Raw genomic sequence first — 20,134 nt, forward strand, 5'->3', positions numbered from 1 at the left:
ATTACGATGCAGCATCATTTTTCCGACCATTGAATTCATTTTGCTAATGTTATGTTAGGGATTTTTGAGTCTGTTTCATGAAGAACATTGGTCTATAGTCTTCTAATAATGCCTCTGTCAGCTTCTGGTGTCAGGATTATGCTGACTTCGTAAGATGATTTGACAAATACTTCCTTCTCGATTTTCTAAGAGTTTGTGTAAAAGTTGCATTATTTTTTCTTTATGTATTGAATAGTACTCGCCAGTAAAACACTATGGGCCTCGAATTTCCTTGTGAAAAGAAACCAATAGTAAATCCAAATTCGTTAATAGACATCGCACAATTGAGAGTGTCTATTTCAGGTTGTATCAGTTTGGGTAAGTCATGTTTTTCAAGGGATTTATCCACTTCATATAAGTCGTTGAATGTATCGTCAGAGAGTCTCTCATAATATCCACCCTACACTTTGTTTTATGTCTTTTACGTTTGCTTTGGCTTTTTTGGGTACATTTTTAAATTGATTTTCATTTCAAAAAAGCTTTTGTTTACTTTTGAGAGAGAGGGAGAGTGTGCGTGTATGCAAGCGAGGGACGGGCAGAGAGAAAGGGGAACAGAGGATCTGAAGTGGGCCCTGCACTGTCAGCAGAGAGCCCGATGCAGGGCTCGAACTCACAAATTGTGAGATCATGTCCTGAGCCAAAGGCAGCCTGCCTGACTGACTGAGCCGTGCAGGCGCCCCTATGTTTCTTTTGTTTTAGGTTTCATTTCAGATACTGGTAGTTTGTGAGTTTCCCCCCTTATTTCTAGATCGGTTCTGCTAGGGATTTTAAGAGATTTATTGAACTAGAATCGACATACAATAAACTGCACATGCTTAAAGTTTACAATTTGACGAGTGCTGACACACACATACCTCTGTAAAACCATACAACCACTGATCTGCACTTTGTAGCTGTCAATTCGTTTGCATTTTCCAGAAGTATGTATAGACAAATTCACTCGGCATGACTTTGAGATTTATTCATACTATTGCACGCATCACAAGCTCGTTCTTCTTTATGGCTAAATAGTATAATGTTCTAAAGAAATGCCAAAATGGTGCCCGGGTGGCTCAGTCAGTTGAGCGTCTGACCTCGGCTCAGGTCATGATCTCACAGCTTGTGGGTTCGAGCCCCGCGTCGGGCTCTGGGCGGACGGCTCGGAGCCTGGAGCCTGCTTCCGATTCTGTGCCTCCCTCTCTCTCTCTGCCCCTCCCCCGCTCAAGCTCCGTCTCTGTCTCTCTCAAAAATAAATAAAAAATTAAAAAAGAAAAAAAGAAATGCCAAAATGTATGTCTTCGTTCACCTGGTGATAAACATTGAAGTGGTTTCTGAAGTTTTTGCCCATAATCAATGAAACTACTCTCCACATTTATGTATAAACCCTTGCACGGTTATATGATTTCATGTCTCTCCCTAGAATGAGATTGTATAGTAAGGTTTTCCTAAACTTTTTAAGAAATTATTAAAGTGTTTTCCAAAGTAATCATGTAATTTTATATTCTTATCAGCACTGCATGAGAATTGTAGTTGCTATCTTCTCCAACATTCCATGGCTAATTTTTAAAAACGTAGACGGACCCTTCTCCTGTAATGGTTTTTCTATTGTAGTTTAAATTTTATATTATAGTTTCAATTTGCCGTTACCGACTGACAGATGATATTGAACATCTTTTCGTGTGTTTATTTGCGATCTGTGTATCTTCTTTGGTGAAACGTGTGTTCAACTCTTAAGGCCATTAGAAAAATTTTTTTTGTCCTCTCTTTGAAGCATTGCAAGAAGTCCTTATATATTGTGGACAAAAGCCTTTTTGTCAATTACCTGTTTTGCAAATATTTCTCCCAGGTCATGGCTTGCCTTCGTCTTTTCTTAACGGTGCCTTTGGGAAAACATTGAAAAAATTTTTTTTTATTTTAAAAAATTAAAAAAAATTTTTTTTTACATTGTGATGAGGCCCACCCAACATAATTCTCTCACGATTCAAGTTGTGGTATATGTCAACAGTTCCTTTTCACGGCTGAGTAGTATTTCATGGTATGGATATACCATAGTTTATTGAACCATGCACCCAGTGACGCTCACCTGTATTGTTTTTTTGTCTATTATTTTTAAAATATTTTTTAATGTTTATTTTTTATTTTTGAGAGAGAGTGCAAGCAGAGGGCGTATGTAGAGAGAGGGGGTGGACAGACGATCCCAAGAAGGCTCTGCGCTGACAGCAATGAGCCTGACGTGGGGCTCGAACTCACAAACTGTGAGATCGTGACCTGAGCCCAAGTCGGATGCTCAACCGACTGAGCCACCCAGGTGCCCCATCCTTTCTGTCTATTATGAATAAAGACGCTGTGAACATTTTGTACAGGTTTCTGTATAAGCGTTAGGTTTCCATTTCTCTGGATGAATGCCCACGTGTGCAACTGTTAGGTCATGTTGCAATTGTGGTTCCTAAGAAGCTGCCACGTTGTTTTCCAGACTGGCTGTGCCATTTCACGCTCCCACCATCAGTGCACACGTGAACCGGTTTCTCTACATCCTTGCCGGCATTGGATATCATCACTATTTTTTTAAGCCATTCTGTCTAAATAATAGACAAAAAGGAACCAATGCAGATGAGCGTCGCTGGGTGGGTGCATGGTTCAATAAACTGTTTCTCAGGGTGCCTGGGTAGCTCAGTTGGTTGAGCGTCTGACTTTGGCTCAGGTCACGATCTCACGGTTCATGGGTTCGAGCCCCGCGTCAGCTCTGTGCTGACAGCTTGAAGCCTGGAGCCTGCTGCGGATTCTGTGTCTTCCTCTCTCCCCGCCCTTCCCTGCTCATACTCTGTCTCTCTCAAAAATAAATACAACATTAAATTACAACAAAATAAATAAAAATAAACTGTTTCTCTACATCCTTGCCAGCATTTGATATTATCACTGTTTTTTAAGCCATTCTGATAGACACACCGTGATGGCTCATTAGGGTTTTCATTTGCATTTCCCTAACTAAGGATGATGAACAACTCTGCGTGTGTTTATTTGCTCTCTACAACACCCCCTTCAGTCAGATGTCTATTCATGTCTTTTGCCCGTATTATGACTTTTCAGAGTTCCAAGGATTCCTTATGCCTTCTAGACCATAAGTCATTTGTTGGATATGTGGCTTGCAGATATTTTTTTTTACAGTTCGTAGCCCTTTTGTCTTCTTTTTTTTTAAATTTTTTTTTTAACGTTTATTTATTTTTGAGACAGAGAGAGACAGAGCATGAACAGGGGAGGGGCAGAGAGAGAGGGAGACACAGAATCGGAAACAGGTTCCAAGCTCTGAGCCATCAGCCCAGAGCCCGAAGTGGGGCTTGAACTCACGGACCGCGAGATCGTGACCTGGCTGAAGTCGGACGCTTAACCGACTGCGCCACCCAGGCGCCCCTCTATTGAATCTTCTAATCCATAAATAAGGGCACGTTTCTCCATTTGGTTAGCTCTCCAGTTCTTCAGTATTTTATAATTTTCAGCATTTAGATTCTGCACAGGTTCCTTGTTTGTTTGTTTGTCTTTTAAGTTGCCACTAAGTACGTTGTTTTCCTTGGAGCAATTGTAAATACTGCTGCTTTGGGGGAGCAGTTTTGGGGGCACAGCCAAACGGAGCAGAAGGCGTAGAGAGTTCCCACGTGCCCCCTGGCCACGGGCACAGCCTCCTTCATTATCAGTATCTCCCCCCAAGAGGGGGTCACTTGATACAATTGATGCTACACGGAGCCAGCCTTATCACCCAGAATCTATAGTTTACAGAAGGGTTCACTCTTGGTGCGGTGTTCAGGCAAATGTACAATGATATGTATCCACCATTATAGTATCATCGAGGGTGGTTTCACTGCCCTAAAAATCCTCTGTGCTCCCCCTGTTCACCCCTCCCTACCCCTCTAGCCCCACAACCACTGTTTTTTCTACGGTCTCCATAGGTTTGCCTTCTCCAGAACGTCGTATAATTGGATGTAGCCTTTTCAGATTGGCTCCTTTCATTTAGTAATATGCGTTTAAATTTCTTCTTCGTAGCTTGAGAGCTCATATCCTTTTGGCCCTGAATAACGTTCTGTTGTTCGGATGCACTACGGGTCGTTTATCCATTCACCTGCTGAAGGACATCTTGGTTGTCTCCAAGTTTTGGTGACGATCAACAAAGCTGCTACAAATATCCATGTGCAAGTTTTGTGTGAACATGGATTCTCAACGCCTTCGGGGAAAAACCAAGGAGCACGACTGCTGGGTCGGCCTAGTAGGACCACATTTAGTTTCCGAAGGAACTGCCAACATGTCTCCCCAAGTAGCCGCGCCATTTTGCGTTCCCACCGGCAATGAATGAGGGTTCCTGCTCCTCCACACCCGCGCCCGTACTCGGCGTTTTTGGTACTCTGGATTTTGGTCTAAGAGGTGAGTAGTGGTACTTCCCTGTTTCAGTTTGCATTTCCTGGATGACGTGATGCGGGGCAGGTCTTCATATGCTGAGTTGCCATATCTATATCATGCACGAGGGGTCTTTGCTTACGGTCTTTGGCCCATTTTGAAATCAAGCTGTTTGTTTTCCTGCTGTTGAGCTTTAAGAGTCTCTTACAGGGACGCCTGGGTGGCTCAGTAGGTTAAGCGTCCGACTTCGGCTCAGGTCACGATCTCGCGGCCTGTGAGTTCGAGCCCCACGGCGGGCTCTGCGCTGACAGCTCGGAGCCTGGAGCCTGCTTCCGATTCTGTGTCTCTCTCTCCCTCTTTCTCTCTCTCTGCCCCTCCCCCGCTCACTCTCTGTCTCCCAAAAATGAATAAACATTTAAAAAATTTAAAAACAAGAGTCTCATATATTTGGGAGCACAGTTCCTTTATCAGGCATGCCTTTTGCATATACTTTCTCCCAGCCTTTGGCTTATCTTTTCTTTTTCTTTTTTTTTTTTTTTTTTTGACGGTGTCTTTCACAGTGCAGACATTTTTAATTTTGATGAAATATAGCCTGTCACTTTTCTTTTCACGGATCATCCTTCCGTGAACTTCAGACACGCTTCTCATTTCCCCCCAACTCCTTAGGTGGGGCAGGATGGCTATTATGGGCTGGCGTTTGGCGTTTCCCTCCTCCCGGTCAGTAAGGTGCAGACGAAACCCTAGCAAGTTAGTCTCTGGTTAACCAGTTTCTCGGAGGTCACACCTTATCGAGAACACAGTGCTCGGTCTTATTTCAAAATGGTTCCTGCCCCTGCCAGGAGGATGAGGGAATCTTTCTCGGATACTCACTGGGAGGGTCTGGCCGACCTTGTAGAGGTAAAATACACAAACGTATGGGGCCTCCCAGTGACTGGGTCCCCTTGGAGTCTCTCCCACTTGTCCACGCCAAGCCTCCCACCGTTTGTCAATTTAAGAGTTTGGTTTTCCCTACCTGGTCGCTGGCTCCCCAGAGGTCCGTGGGGGGTGGGTTTCCGCCCCGGCGACTGGTGATGCACTGTTTTTCCCTGTTGGTCTCTTCAAGTTGCTGTTTGCCCTGTGACCTCACTCTGACAGACCCGAGACAGCCTGTCCATTTTTTTCAGTCTGTTCATGCTTGTGCTTGCTTTCAGGACAGAGCGGCAACTTCTAGCTTCCTCTGTGCCGGACTGGAAACCAGAAGCCCAGCATTCTGTTTTAAATGTTGGTTTCCACGCGTTCTTTGTCAGCAGATACAAATGCAATTGATGTTTGCGCGTAGATCTTCTGTTTTGCAACCTTGCTGAACATTTATTACTGGCAGGAGGTTTGGGCGGCGGGGGTGGGGTGGGGTTTGGAGTTGATGTGAATGTCATACGTAGACCATCAAGTCACGTGCAGATAGAGACAGCTTTATCCGTACTTGGCAGTCTCTGTGTGCCTTTTATTTCCTTGCCTTGCCTTATTACGGTAGCTTCAACTCCCAGCACTGCGTTAATCTTAAGAAAGTATCCCATCCTTTATTGTAAATTATGACGTTAGCTAAAGATTTCTGTAGTTGCTCATCATTGGGTTAATATCCCTTCTATTCCTAGCTCGCTGAGAGTTTTTACTGTGGATGGATATTGAATTTTGTACCTGTTGAGATGATCATCTGGTTTTCGTCTCTGGTCTGTAGATAGGAATTACGTTGATTTATCTTCTAATATTAAGCCGGTCTGAGTTCCCGGGATAAATCTCACCTCGTTATGAGATATTACACGCATATACGAATGGATTCAATTTGCAAGGATCTTCTGGGGGTGGTTTGCATCTATGTGCGTGAGGGGTACTGTTCTGTCGCTTTCTACTATTATAATGTGTTTGTCTGGTTCTGATCTCAGAGCAGTGCTGGCTTTTGTAAATGAGTTTCGAAGGGTACTCTTCACTTCTATTTTCTGGATGAGTTTGCATGGAATTGGTATTATTTCTTCCTTAAATGTTCAGGAGAATTCACTAGCAAAGCTATTTGGGCTTGGAGTTGTCTTGGCGAAAAGGTTTTAAAGTTCAAATTCAATTTCTTTTAACAGTTATAGGACTGTTCAGGTTATACGTTTCATCTTGAGTGAGTTTGCTAGCCTGTGTCTTTTAAGGAATTTGTCCATTTGATCTCAGTTACTGAATTTACCGACAAGACCTTGTTCATAATATTCACTTAATACCCTTTACATCGCTATTGGATCTTCAGTGATGGTCTCTAATTCTGTTATTGGCAGTTTATATCTATCTTCTTTTTTCTCCTTGATCAATCTGAACAGAAATTTACCAATTTTACTGATATTCTCAAAAAATAAGCTTTTGATTTTACTGAGTTTTCTGCATTGTTTTTCACCTTTCGCCTGTATTTGGGGTTCACTTTCCTTTCGTTGTTGTTTTTTAAGGTGGAAGTTTAGGTCACTCAAGTTTTTTCCTACTTTCTAACATATGTGTTTTACTGTCTGAAGTTTCCTTCTGAACCCACAAATTGGAAGTCGTGTTTCAATTTTTCGTCAGTTCAAATATTTCATCCTTTCTATTGTGATTTCTTCTTTAACTGATGGATTATTTAGAAGTATACACTTTGGTTTTACATATTTGCAACTTTCCAGATATTTTGATATGGATTTCTAATTTAAGTCCGCTGCATTCAGAGAATATTATTTGCATAATTTCAATCTTTCTGAATTTACTGCACGTTGTTTCACGGTCCACAGTATGATCTATTGTGACGAATGTTTTCGGTGCCCTTGAAGAGAACGTGTCTCCTACTGTGGTCATTCACAGTACAGTGTTCTATATCTTCCCTGACTTTCTGTCTGTTTTACCAATTATCAAGAGAAGGCTGCTGAAAACCACAATTAACTCTGGACTTGTCTATTTCTCCTTTGAAATCTGTCAGCTTTTGAAGCCCTATTACTTGGCGTGTGCATATTCAGGACGATTAGGTTCTCTTGATAAACAGTCCCCTTCGGCACTATGAAATGGTCCTCTTTAGCCCTGTAATATTCTTCACCCGTAAACCCGCTTTGTCGCATTCAGCCGAGAGGCTCCAGCCTTCTTTCGGGAAGCATTCGAATTGCATGTTGCCCTACCTTTTCACTCCTCCTCATAAATCTTGTAGTGAGTGCCTGGTGGACAGCACAGAGTCGGGTATTATTTTCTACATCCAGGGCCGCAATGTCTTCCTTTTAACTGGTGCGTCTAGACTATTTGCAGCTAATGTGAGAAGGGACACGGTTGAGTTTAAGTGGTCTTGTCGCATACTTTCCTATCTCCCATCTGTTTTCCGTTTCCTCTTTTTTTCTTTTTTCCTTGTGGCTGGAGAGTCTCAAGGCCACAGCGCAGGGACTGGGAATGCAAACAGGGTCCTGGCCTCCATGAACTGAGCAGAGTTTGGGGTTCAGGGAAGCCACGTGGTGAGGACCCGTGAGTCAGAGAAAGGAGAGAAAGCCGGACGCAGAGAGGACACTAGACAACTGGCAGAGCGTTCCCCTTGAGGCTAGCCGAGTGGTGATCACCGCATGTGGCCAAGGAATCTACCGAGGTAGCGGAAAAACACCTCGAGAAGCCAACAGGGAGACCGTTGCCTGGAGCTCACGCTGGGCCGGCAACCGTGTGGACTCTCGAGACCCGCGGTGCGAAGATGTCGCGACGCGTGAGGCATCGAGTATGGCACCCAGGCACCCCCGTCTTAGCTGTGGCTTGTTTTTACCTTACGGGTTTCTGCTTTTATCGTTATTATTTTCTTCACTCGTGCTCGGGCCTAATTTGCTCTTCTCCTTCTTCTGGCTTCCTGAAAGGCAAATTGTATCACTGAGTTTGAAACCGTTCTCTCTTTTCCACTACAAACGAAAACAACAGGTAGACCTCCACCACTGCTTCAACGGCATCTGACGAGCTTTGGCACGTTGAACTTTCGCGATGGTTCGGTTTAGTGTTTAAGATTTCCTTTGTGATTTCCTCTTTGATCCATGTGTTATTTAAACATGTGTTGCGTAATTTCCAAGTATTTGGGAGCTTTTCTGTATATCTCTTTTATCGATTTCTAATTTAATTCCGCTGTGTTCATAGAAAAATAAAACACCTCTGCAAGTTTTCAATCGTTTGAAATGTACTGAGACATTCTGGGGCCCAGCATACGGTCTATCCTGATGCACAGACCTTGCCACGTAGGTCTTTCCACGTGTACACGAGAGAAGGGATATGCTACAGTTACTGGGTCTGGTCTTCCACAAAGGTCCCTAAGGAGAGGTGCTTGACAACGTCACTAGAATCTTCTACAGGCTGATTTTTTGGGTCTAGCGTTACTATTGGTTTCAGAGAGGAAGTGTTAAAAATCCATTTATGATTGTGAATTTCTCTATCCCTTTGGCTCGACCGAAGTTTCACTTCGTGTATTTTGAAATTTTGGTACTAAGTACGTATACATTTGTGATTGTGATGCTTTCCTGATGGACCGCAAAATGTTTTCATTACCATCATGAAACGTTGCGTTTTCTCTCTGGTAATACTTCTTACAGTCGACTTTTTGTGTGATATTAGTGTAACCAGACCAACTTAATTGTGCTCGCTGTTTGCATAGTCTATTTTTCTCTATCCTTTTACTTTTAACCCACTATGTCTTTATGTTTTCATTATTTCTTACCGATCACACATAGTTGGAGCTTGCATTTTTAAATCTAGTTGGACAAGATTTGCCTTTTAATTGGAGTTGTTCAGCCCATCTGTATTTTAATAGAATGACTGATAAGGTCGGTTTAAGCCTGCCTACCCTTGGCTCTGTGTTTTTAGTGTGGCTTTTTTTTTTTTCCTTCTCTGCTTTTTGCCTTCTCTTGGGTTGACAGTTTTTTTTTTAATTCCTCATAGCCCATTTTAGTTCCTTGCTATTGTTTAAAATATGCACTTTTACACTTTGTTGTTGTTGTTGTTTTTAACATTTATTTATGTATTTATTTATTTTTTGAGAGAGAGAAGGAGACACAGGATCTAAAGCAGGCTCCAGGCTCAAGGCTCCAGGCTCTGAGCTGTCAGCACACAGCCTGACGCGGGGCTCAAACTCACAAACTGTGAGATCATGACCTGAGCCGAAGTCGGACGCTCAGCCGACTGAGCCACCCAGGCGCCCCTACGCTTTGTTTTTAATGTTCATACCAGGGATCATACAATGCACTTTTTTCCCCCATTAAAAAAAAAATTTGTGGTAAAATACACAAATAAAAAATTTACCTAGTAATCGTTTTTAAGTGTGTAGTTTCAGTGGTATTAAGTACATTCCTAACGTACTAACATAGCCATCCACCTTCAGGACCCCTTTCATCCGCTAAGACAGAAACTCTGCCTTTCACCATTAAGTGCAATATTAGCTGCCGTTTTGTTTTGTATATGCCCTTCACCAGGTTAAGGAAGGACCCTTTTGTTCCTCGTTTAGAGAATCTTTATCGTAAGCGGATGTTCAATTTTGTCAAGTACCGTGTCGTACCAAGTAAACCCCATTTGGTAATGATGCACGTTGCCATTTTGTATGTTGCTGGATTTGACTCGCCAGTATTTTTTTGGTTCACCAATATTTTGTTGATGCTTTTTGTGTACACGTTCATGAGGTGTGTCGATCTTTGGTTTCCTTCTAATATCTTTGGTTGTAATATCAAGGTAACGCCGGCCTCATAAAATGAGCTGGAAAGTGTTCTCCCCTCTTCTAGTTTCTGGAAGAGCTTCAGCAGAACTGATATTATTACTTCATGAAACGTTGAGGAGGACTTGCCTTGGAAATAAGCTGGGCCCGGAGTTTTTGCTGTTGGAAGATTTTACACTAAAAATTCAATTTCTTTAATAGATATAGGCATATCCAGGTTATCTCTTTCTTCTTGAATGAGTTTTGGTGTTTTGTGTCTTTCAATTAACTTGTCCACATCTTCTAAATTGAATTTATGGCATAGAGAGATCACCTTATTATCTTTTTAATATCTGTAGCACCTGCAGGGATAGGCCATCTTTCATTTTTTTTTTTTTTTGATATTTACAATTTGTATCTTTATTTTGGTCCGATTGTCTAGAAAGTCATCAAGTGTACTGATCTTTTCAAGTAACTTTTGGGTTCACTTGCTTTCTCTATTTTTCTATTTTTAATTATATGAGTTTCTGCTCCTATATATTATTTCTTTCCTTCTTTCCTTGGGTTTAATTTGCTCTTTTTCCAGTTTCTACAGTGGGATCCTAGATCATTTACTTGATACTTCGTATGTGATCCATGGGTTATTTAGATGTATGTTGTTTAATTTCCCAACGTTTGTGGATTTTCCGGATATCTTTGATTGATTTCCAGTTTACGTCCGTTATGGTCAGAGAATATTTTAATTCCTTTTCATTCGGATTCCTAAAACTAATTTAAAGTTAGTTTTTTCATGACCCAGAATATGATTTATTTTAATAAATGCCCCATTTGCACTTGGACGGAGTAAGTATTCTGTTACCATTGGCTGCAGCGGTCTAGAACTATCAAGTGGACCAATCCGATATGTTACCCAGGTCTTTCATATTTTTGCTGATGTTCTGTCTTATGCCATTGATTACTGAGAATGAAGCGATTAAGTCCACAAGTATAATCGTGGAGTTGTCTATTTCTTCTTTCAGTTCAGTCCAATTTTGTCCCACGTGGTTTGGGGCTCTGCCATTGGGGACGTCCATATTTGGGATTGTTGGGTCTTTGGAAATGGAGTCTTCTATCATCACCTAGTAGCCTTATTTTGACCTGGTAGTTTTCTTTGAAGTCCTCTCTTTCTGACATGAATGTAGCCACTTCTGCTTTATTTTGATTAGGATTAATTTGGTATATTGTTTTCCATTCCTTTATGTTTAATCCATCAATATGAGCCCGCAAACCTTTACCGTAAAGAGCCAGTAAATACATATTTTTGGTTTTGTGGTCACCTATGGTTTCTTTTTTAAAAAAATTTTTTTTTAACGTTTATTTATTTTTGAGACAGAGAGAGACAGAGCATGAACGGGGGAGGGGCAGAGAGAGAGGGAGACACAGAATCGGAAGCAGGCTCCAGGCTCCCAGCCATCAGCCCAGAGCCCGACGCGGGGCTCGAACTCACGGACCGCAAGATTGTGACCTGAGCTGAAGTCGGACGCCCAACCGACTGAGCCACCCAGGTGCCCCCCCTTTTTTTTAAAAATTTTTTTAACGTTTATTTTTGAGACAGAGAGAGACAGAGCATGAACGGGGGAGGGGCAGAGAGCGAGGGAGCTATGGTTTCTGTTTCTTCCTCCTCCTCCTCTCCTTTGTAGCCCTTACAACTTGTGAAAACCATTCTTTAAAACAGGGCATAGGTTGCATGTGGCCTACGGGCCAGTTTGCCGGTCCCTATACAATTATATTTAAGGTGTATTTCTTATAGACCGCATCTAACTGGGTCTTTTTATTTTTTTTGGATCCAATCTGGTCATGTCTGTTTTTAATCCCTGTGTTTAGATCATTCACATTTAATACAAGTATTGCTGTAGTTGAAGTCAGATCTTAACATTTTATGACTTTCCTACCTTTCTCATTTTGCCCCATGTTGCCTTTCCTGCCTTTTGAAATATTTGAAAACTTGTTTTCAACAAAATAAATGAAACTTTGTTTCATTTATTTTTTTGTCTACGGCTTTTGGCTAGCTCTCTTTCTGTTACTTTTTAGTTGTTGCTTTGGGTATACGTCCCTCACTTTTCACAGTCTGTTTAGAGTTAATGTTTTACCACTGCATGTAAAATGTACTCACACATTAACCTCTACCTTCTCCAGGCTACCTCCCCTCGCCTTCTCTGTCATAGCTGTCCTGTATGTTGTATCTACAGACATTGACTCTCCCAACATCACGGTGGCTTTTTAATGTCATATGTAGTTTAAAGTACTTCGGAGGAAAAAGAAAAAATAGTCAATTTGCCCAAATATTCACCTTTGCTAAATGCTGCCCTTCCTTCATTGCTGATGCTGTGAGTCTTATACTGTATCATTTTCTTCTTGTCTGGGGAACGTTCTCCCGCATTTCTGTTAGAGCCGGTCTCCCTGCGAATGGATTCCGAAGTTGTTTTTCTTCTGGGTGTGTCTTTATTTTGCCTCCATTCTCGAAAAATGCCTTCGCTGGATTTCAATTCTCAGTTGCCAGGTCTTTAGTCACCTATTTTTAAAGATATTGTTTTGTTTCCCCACTGTTTCTGATGAGAAATCTTCACTCATTATTTCCCTCCATGTAACGTATGCCTCTTCTCTGGCCACCTTCAATATTTTTCTGTATCTTTGGTTTTCAGTGACTTCATTCTGATGTGTGTGTGGGGGGGGTGGTAGGGGGGTTCTTTGAGTGTATCCTGTTTGGAATTCTGTAGGCCTGGAAATTTAGGTTTTTTGATCTATTTGGGAAAGTTTGGCCATTATTCTTTCAAAAAAATTTTTTTTGGATTTCAGTAGAAACTACAAATTTGGGGGCCATTCAAAATAAAGACATTGTGGAGATGCCCAATAATATATAGGGCCTACGATGAAAAATACCATAGAGGCTCTGGGGTGGCTCAGTCGGTTAAGGGTCTGACTCCTGATTTCAGCTCAGGTCATGATCTCACGGTTCGTGGGATCGAGCCCTGAGTCGGGCTCTGCGCTGACAGCACGGAGCCTGCTTAGGATTCTCTCTCTCCCTTTCTCTCTGCTCCTCCCTCTCTCTCTCAAAGTAAATCAACTTAAAAAAAAAAGTTTAGAAAATACCATATTGTATACTTTTAAAAACTTGCTAAAAGGGTGGATCTTCCATCAGGTGCTCTGACCACAAGAGAGGACAGAGAAAGCGGGGGAAACTTACAGGTGGCAGGGGGAGGACGTCATTGATAGTGACAATGGCGTCACAGGTGTATTCTCCGCTCCAAACACACCAATTATCTATAGTTTATAACTTAAAATATAATCTTTCGTAATTTGTAGATTATACATCTATAATTCAATGCATTAAATATCTATAGCTTTTTCTGTGTCAATCATACCTCAACAAAGTAGTTCAATTTTTTTTCTGCACCAATCTCTTCCCTTTCAGGGATTTCAACAGTGAGAGTGTCGATTAGTCCCCAAGACGCTCAGGTTTTGTTTTTGTCTCTCAGTTCTTCGGATGAGACAAGGTCTGTGAATCTTGTTTCCAAACTTCCTATCATTCTCATTCTATTAGGCCATCCCCTGTGAAATTTTTTATATCAGATACTTTGTTTCCCTGCTCTAAAATTTTGATTGGATTCTTTTTTTTTTTTTTAATGTTTATTTTTGAGACCAAAAGAGCACGAGCAGTGGGGAGGGGCAGAGAGAAAGGGAGACACAGAATCCGAAGCGGACTCCAGGCTCCGAGCTGTCAGCACCGAACCCGACGCGGGGCTCGAACCCACGAACCCTGAATTTCGAACCCGTGATTTCGAACCCTGAAATCACGACCTGGGCCGAAGTCAGACGCTCAACTGGCTGAGCCACCCAGGCGCCCCTGGATCCGTTTTAAATTAACTTTTCTTTCAAAAATATTTACATCTACAGAAAGGCTTCAAAAACACCGAGTGTGTCCAAATACCCCTCCCCCCAGTTTTCCCTAATGCTGGTGTCTGACGTTGCCAGGTACTGTGGCCTGTTTGCCAAAACTAAGCCGCCAACTTCGGTACATTCCTGCTAACTACACCCCAGACTTTACTCCGCCAGTTTGTACACGAACGTCCTTTTCTTCGTCCCAAGGTTCGGCCCAGGAGGCCACATCACATGTGGCAATTCTTTGTTAGAGCTTGTCTTTCTGTGCCAGAAGGTCCGGTTTTCCCCTTCATTTCAAGACTGTTCCGCTTTACCTCGTGAAGGCTAATTAGAACAGCTGCTGCTGAGTCTTTGTCCAATAATTCCAACATCTGGGTCACCTTAGGGATGTCATCTCTTGATTGCCTTTTCCCTGGAGACTTGCTCAGATCTTCCTGGTTCTTGCTATGCTGAGTAATGCTGATTGTCATCCTGGACATTTTGTTTGTTTTTGTTACGCGGGGAGACTGGATCCCGCCAAAGATGCCCTGGAGGATGTTGCGTTTCTCCCTCGCCTCCCCTCCCGCGCCCGCCCTTCTGTGTTAGCAGGCGGTGTACCCAGCTAGGTCCACGGTGCCACCTCCTTCTTGCCTCTGTCCATTCGGCCTCCCGGGCCCCAGTGAGCTGTCCGCAAGTGCCCAGTGCACATCCCGTCGGCTCGGAGGCCAGGGTGGGACTGCAGGGGGGAGGCCCCTCTTGTGGGAGCCCTCATGGCACCCTCTGCCCTGGCTGTGGGTAGGGCAGGACTCAGTGGAGCGTCGGGAGCCCCTGCAGAGCTCCCGATGGCTTTCTCTCTGGGTGGCGACCTGCCTTCCAGCATCCAGTGCTCTGGCACCCGGTCCTTCCGGCATGTCTGACTCTCTCCCTCCAACCCAGGAGGACCACTGGGCTCGGAGTGGGCTCCTGCTCCCTGGACCACCCGCAAGTCCCTGCAGGCCGTCTGCTGGGGCAGCTGGAGGGCTCCCCGCATTCTCGTCCGTTCTCCCGGAGAGAACGCTCTTGTGCTCCCCGCTTCCTGGCGTCTGAAAACCCCGCTTTCTGCGTATGTCTACTTTTCCTGTTTAGGGCGGGAGGGCAAATCCGGGGCCTCTATGCTATCGTGGCTGGAAACGATCACGCCAAGCTTTAAGGGGATGTTAAGCACAGACCTTGCTTCTTTCCCTGCAGGACACCCCCTGGCCCCCATCACCAGGATGTTCCTCTGCCCGGCAGCCCGGAGCTCCCCCCCTCCCCCTCCGGCCCTCTCCCTGCAGGACTTCCAGCTGCCCTGTGCGGAGGGGTGGGCATCCTCGGGGAGGGAGTCGCCGAAGCATGCGTCTCTCCCACGTGCACCCCTTCTTTCAAGGCCTGACCCCTTACATGAGCTGGCCGCTCATCGGTGCCTCCCCAACAGTTGTGTGTTAGTCTCGTCAAGAGTTTACACTCGCTCTCCATGGGCTTTTCCGTGACCGCCAACACTGTTTTTCCTCTACAGCCCCCTGCGGGGTGGATGTGGGTACCGCGCTCTCCTTTCCCCGATGACAATGCGGCTGACGCCCAGGGCGATTCGGTCACCTGACCAGAGCAGGTGCAGGGAGCAGCAGAGGGCCACGGCTTCCCCTGCACTGTGGGAGGTGGGGAGGTGGAGGCACCCACCGCAGAGGTGGATTTGGCTTTGGGGTCAGAGACCTAGGAACTGCAGCCCCTCCCGCGTTTGCTCTCACGGGCCCTCCTTAGAGGCTCGGGCCTTGCTTCACTGCAGCTTGAATTTACCCCGGCTACAACGGAGTGTGGAGGAAGGTCCCCCGTTGGGTGTGTGTTGGGGGGCAGGCCCCTGCTGAGCTCCAGACAGAGGGTCTCTGAAAGGTATGGATTCAACCTGTCCCTTGTCAGCTCCAAACTCCTCAATGGCTCCCACGGCTCTTGGAATAAAAACCACTCCCGCCAGTGTCCTGCAAGATGGTGTGCGCCCCAGCTCTGCTCATCACCCCCACCTCACCACCCACCCCGGCCCCTCCCTGCACCCGTTTCTCCTTTCCAGCCACCTGGCTTCGGTTCTGTGCCTCTAGCTTGCCACGGCCGCTCCCACCCCAGGGCCTTTGCACGCACGCAGCTCCCTCTGCCTCATATTATCCTTCCATGTTCCGCATCATTTAAAACTCATTCATCCTTACAATCTCAGTTCAGATCTCCTTTCCCTGAGAAAGGTTTTCCCAGCTGGCCCTCTCCCCAGGCCCTCTCCCTTGCTGGATAGTCCCCTCTATTCAACTGCCGCCTGTGGGCTGTTTATTTATAGTGAGTTTTCTTACCAGAGCTGGGGAGGAAATGGGACTGCGCTGTCTTGCATCCACAGGAGGAAATGGCCCTTCCTCGGGGGCCCAGGAGGCTGCCAGGACTGTGTTCACCAGGCCCTTCTGACCTGAGGCCCATTACACGTGAACCGAGTTTAACTGGTCCCTGAAAAGCTCCAAAACAAAAAAAAAACCCAAAACCGAAACAAAACGAAAAACCCCCAAACAAAAGCTCTCTGTGGCCTGCCTGCCCTCAGAACCTCCGCAGCACACTTTCCAGGGCAACTGGTGACAAGCGTGGGGTGGTGGCAAGCCGGGCTCCCACCGCCCCGTGTGGGCACCGTGCGTCCTCGGGCGCCCGCCCCCTCCCCGTGCTGGGCTCGGCCCACCGGCCTTCCTTCCGGCGGCTGGGAGCCTGCCCCCAGCTGCCCTCTCGCCTGCCGCTAAGGATCCACAGGTGTGGCCGCAGGCAGCGATCAGGTGCAGGGCAGGGGCCGCCTGGGTGGAGGGTCCCCAGCCCCTCCCAGCAGGTACTAGCTTCCACACCCCACACCCTGGGTGGACGTAGGTAACCCGCTGTGTGCTGGGCACACTGCTTACGAAACTCTTCCAGGGGTTGCTGGGAACGCCCCCCCGGTTGGTACAAGAAAGTGAGCATTTGAGGTGGGCCTGCGGGATCCTTCCAGCACCCTGCCTCGCTCAGCCCCAACCCCCTGGGTGCTGGGGGCGTGGTCTGCGTCCAGCCTCCCTCAGGGCTGGCTCCCCCTTTGAGGCCGCTGGGAACCACCGTGGCCCGGAGCAGGGTTCCCACAAGAGGGGTGAGCTTTTCAGGGGTTGTATACAGGTGGCATTGCACAGATACCCCTGGACGAGGAAGCTGTCCGTCACCACCCTGGACCAAGCACGCTGGGGGACGCCGCGGAAATCCACTGGAAGAAAATCCGCGGAAATCCACTGAAACCCCGCTGGAAGAAAGGGAGGGCGTCGCATTAAGAAGAGGCCTGTAGTTGTGACTGAGCGGAGGCCTCCTACACCCCCAGCCCGGTGGGGGCAGGGCGAGGCGGCGGAGGCTCCCCCACAGTGAGTGTTCTCACTGTGCTCATGGTGAATGTAAATCAGGCCTCAGAGCTTTCCAACCTGGGGGTTTTGCTTTTCATTGTTTTCCTGACTGAAGAACGCTCCCTCCCTGGACTCATCCCCAAAGCTCTCAGGACCCCAGTGGGAACTCAAGCAAAAACAGCCCCCCAGTGGGAAGTCCGTAAGGACCTGTTCCACGTCTTGAGGGAGCACTGGCTTCCCGGATGCCCCTGCCCTCACGTCCCTGTCCCCCTGCCCCCCAGACGGGAAGAGAGAACCAGGGGCCGTCAGGAGGGAGAGCAGGCCCGGGCCCCGGGGGCGTCCCCTCCGGAGCCCTATCCACGGGGTGGGTGCAGGGACCCCCGCCTGGCCAGCGTTCTCCAGAGCTGAGCTCTGGGGGGTGCGGGGCGCAGGGCTGAGCGAACTGCTCGCATGATGACAATGTGTCACATGTGCGTGGGGCCTGGTACTTTTCCAAGGGCTTTTAAATGCATTATCTTGTTGGAGGCTCATTTGAGGCAAGGACTCGAAGCAGACTGGAAAACAACTAATTTACTGAATTCTGAATGGAGAGGAAGCCGAATACAGCGTGTGTTTTTGCTGAATTTCAAACCCAAACAACCTTTTGTTAAAGAACAAACAAATAAACAAAAATGCGGAACATCGGTTCACCAGGGAACACAGCCTGAACAGGGGCTCTGGGCAGAGAATCACGTAGCAAATTCAAACTCCATAAACATGTACCGGGGGAGGGGGCTGCTGGGGCCACAGATGTGCTCCTCAGGGGCTGCCCGAGAGTTTTAGGGGGCATGCCAGTGTGCCCCAGGGGACAAGGTTGACCCTTCCAGGCCGACTGCAAACACAGGGCTCTCGGGAGGTGCCACAGGAAGGGGGTCTGGGGAGGGAGTCCCCGCACAGAGCGAGAAGACGGGTTGCACTGGGGCAGCCGGCCATGCTGTGCCCGAGCGGAGGCTGCACTGCCTGTGGGGGGAACACGAAAGGTCTCCTGGGAGCACTGTCAGCCCCGGCCAGAGGGTGGGTAATTAAAGTGGGGCAGTGAGGTGGGGTGGGATTTTCTGGAATGACTGAACGATCAGCATTCCCTGAATGGCAATGATATCATTCTGTTTCAACTGCTTCTCTGAATTAGGTCCGCTCCCCCTAGTTTTGGTGGCACAGGAATGGGAAGTGACAGATGCAAACGCGTGTGGGTGTCTGGGGGTCAGGCAGGTTCTCGTGACCCAGGCCGGACAGGAGGGGCGGTTGCTGCACCAGCCGCCTCCAACCTGGGCCAAGGGGGTGGGGGGCCCTCCCGGCCCCGGGCCCACGGTCTGTGCGTGCCCAAGGACGCGCTGTCAGCCTGCGGTTCCTCCCGGCTGCAGCCCCGCTTCCGGGAGCCCAGTGCAGAGGCAGCGGGGCTGAGAAATCCTCTCTCGCAGAGGCTTCCTGGGGGGGCCCCATCAGCCTCCCCCAGGCCTGAGAGCCTGCCCGAGCCCTGGGTTTTTCAGCACTCTCAGGCCCCTGCTCGCCCTGCTCCCCAGAACCGCCCTGGGAGGTGGGGGGCAAGAGCCCTGTGTGCCCTGTGCTTTATCGTTACACAAGGCACTCACGACCGAATCTGGGGCCAGGTCCTCTGATACAGAGCAGAGTGGGGTCTTGCTGTCCCCCCACCTGTTTGCCAAGCCCTGGAGAAGCTGGCTGGTTCCCAGCAGGAAGCTGGGAATTCTCTCCACCAAAAGAGACATTTCCTGCCTCTCCTCCTTCATTCCTGCCTGCTAGGTGACCTGTGCTCTGCTCCAGGCCAGGCAGCCCCTCCCAGACCCACCCGCAGGATGCCTCCCGGCCTACGAGGGCCAGCGCTTGCTCCTCTGTCCCACCCCACGGAGCAGGGCTGCGGCCTCCTCTCTTGGGACGGGGGTGCTGACACCTGCAGGCCTCCCCCCCCCCCCCATTTGGCAGGCTCTCAGGGTGGGCGGTGACAGAGCACCTCTCGGGCACGCAGGTGCTTCGAGCCGCTTGGTGTGGCCGGGGCGCCCAGACTCTGCACCCCCATCTTCCAGTCCGTGCGCTGGGTCAGCTGGACGCTGGGACAGCAGGCCTTTGCCAGGCTCCGTCGTCTTGAGCTGTTTGCCGGAGACCACGATCGGGTGGCTCTGTCAGGGCCCGCCTGCCCCCCGCCACTGGCCACCCCCCGACCCTGCTGCTGAGGCTCTGGTGCGGCCAGGGGAAGCGGCCGTCGTGTCCTAAGCCCCTTTGGCTCTTGGGAAAGCGAAGCCGTCGGCTCACCCCCACGGTCCCCCTGACGCCGGGCATGCAGCTGGTCCCCAGCTGGGTCCCTGGCCCTGAGGCTGCCTTTGTGCTTGCACAAGGGAGACTCAGTTCGTCCCCTGCTCCTTGACCCTGCATCCTGCAGCCCCCTGGTGGGGGGAGTGGACAGTGCCAGCTGCCCGGAGAAGGAGCGAGGCCACCTCGGTGACCCCTGCCTCCTCCAGGGCATCTCAGGGAAGCTGGAGAGAGCTGCCCTATTGCGAGGCCATTAAGCAGGCTAATGAACCGTGAAGGCTCCCGGCCCCTCTGGCCACCCACCACGCCTCCCCTCCCCTCACGGAGCCCACCTACCACCTTGTGACTGCTATTTGTGAGTTCACGTGTCGGGTGAGGGCTTTCCCAGACGGGGCTGGGGCCTCAGAGCTGCTCCCGGCCTTTTCCGGGCCCGGCTGGGACTGTGCACACAGCAGGCAGTTAATAAACATTAGCTTGGGAT

Source organism: Prionailurus viverrinus, chromosome A3 (genome assembly GCF_022837055.1).
Source record: "Prionailurus viverrinus isolate Anna chromosome A3, UM_Priviv_1.0, whole genome shotgun sequence".
NCBI classification, from domain to species: Eukaryota; Metazoa; Chordata; class Mammalia; order Carnivora; family Felidae; genus Prionailurus; species Prionailurus viverrinus.